We start from the raw sequence: 2,036 nt of genomic DNA on the forward strand, positions 1-2,036 counted from the left end.
AGAGAAAACACCGTTGTGTCCAGGAAGGAATAAGGCAGCCCTTTGCAGAGGCAAGAAGGAACACGGTTGGATGGGTGGACAATGGCCTTCCACAGTCCCTGGGATGGCACCCTGCGTACAGCCCTTTCATTGATTGATTGATGACGTGTCAGGAAGGTGGCATGTACGCTTAACCCCTCGATCGAGTTTTCTCTCTGAAATTAAAGAAAAAGCCTTGGAAAACCCTTTTCCTCTTCAATTGTGCCGGTTTCCTTCCCCATTGATTCCGTTTGCATAGCTGATTTCTGATTTCTGGGAAACCTGAAAGCACCACAATGGATCAGACTTGCAATTTTCAGATTTTAGCCTCCATTTAGTGTCATCTGAGCGATGTTCCCCAGCCCATTCTTACGTCCTTAGAAAGTCTGGGTCCTGCGGCGATCTCATAAGGTTGCGGTTTGCTCTGGGGGACAGGATTAGAACAAGCTTGAAGTTTGTTCTTGGGGACGGAATTAGGACAAAGGAAACTGGACCTTTGTAAGAGGGTTTCCTTGGAAGGGGAAGGGAAAGGGACTATTCCTTCTAAGATGGGGATATTTGGCCAATCCCCCAGAGGAAGCGGACCCTACTCCGAATCTGCTCCATAGGCTCATGAGGACATTTCTGCAAGGCTCACCTAGCAAATTTCATCCAGTGAGGGATGTCCCGAGTGCATGCCTTTTTCTTCGCTTCTTTCTATTCTTTTGTCCTCCATCTTTCACTCTAAGGGTAATCCACCACCTAAAGCCCAGGCCTGCAGAGTAAAATCTACCCAGAAGGCCCCTAGAATCCTTTTCCGGTACCACCCCCGAGGGCAAACACAGAACATCTTTGGAAAAGAGAAACAGAGCCTGGTGCTTAGACTTATCTGCTAATTAAGCCAAACTCCATGGACAGACCCGTATCGGTTCCCCTTCGTGGCATGATTGTTTTTCTTCGGGCCAAAGTCAGGGCCACTGACAGCTCACAGAATTAAAAGCCGACTTCACATGCAGTGCTAGCCAAACAAGTCTTGGTACCATCTCCATCATTAATGTCCTTTCTTTGCAGAGAGTACATTCGGATACTGCCAGTTTCTTCAGAAGGGAACTATCTCTACAACTAAAGTCAATCCAGAGGAGCCCAAAGCTGGAGCAGAGGAGACGGGCTAGAAAGGCAAGTTCTCTGGAGGACTTGCTGAGTGGGATGGCCCTTTTGCAGCATGTAGCCCTCTGATCCCCATGGACTGAAGCAGGCTGATCTCCGGAAGACAGAATTAGCTAAAGCTGGCCAATGAAGGCCGTGTGGAAATCCATGAATGGAAGCCGGGGCATAATTGTGAATGGATGGAGTGTGACTGAGAGTGCGGATGGGCGGTGTGGAACATCCAGGAGTGGATGTAGCCCGCAGTGTGCTTGTGTGTATGTGTGTGAGTTCTCAAATGAGTACGTGGCGCAAGAGAGAACCTGGTGTCGGCTTAGCCCGATGCGACGGCAGCGTGGATGAATAAGGCCTGGGCCCAGCATTGTTGGGTCTTGTGGTACTGCGAATGAACTACGCATCCTTATGATATGGAATGAAAGGAAACCGGTGGACATTCGTCGGACAATGTCAGGGGAATTTGGCAAGGGTCGCAGAGGTGCAATGTTGCCGACTTAGCCTGCTGGATGTCTTTCGGAGATGGAGATGGTGGATAAGAGGGAGGGGTCTTTTCTGGGTTGAATCCCTCTCATCCCTTGCACTGAAGCCAGCTGATGTCAGGAAGACGGACCAAGTGAAAATGGATGTAGGAAGCTGTGTGGAAATCCATGAACGGAAGCCGGGGCGTGATTCTGAATGGATGGAGTGTGATTGAGAGTGCGAATGGGCGTTGTGAACTATCCCAGAGTGGATATAGCCCGCAGTGTGCTTGTGTGTATGTGTGTGAGTTGTCGAATGTGTACGTGGTGCAAGAGAGAACCTGGTGTCGGCTTAGTCCGATGCGACGGCAGCGTGGATGAATAAGGCCTGGGCCCAGCATTGTTGGGTCTTGTGGTGCC

This window comes from Protobothrops mucrosquamatus, unplaced genomic scaffold (genome assembly GCF_001527695.2).
Source record: "Protobothrops mucrosquamatus isolate PMUCROS unplaced genomic scaffold, P.Mucros_1.0 scaffold6, whole genome shotgun sequence".
NCBI lineage: Eukaryota > Metazoa > Chordata > Lepidosauria > Squamata > Viperidae > Protobothrops > Protobothrops mucrosquamatus.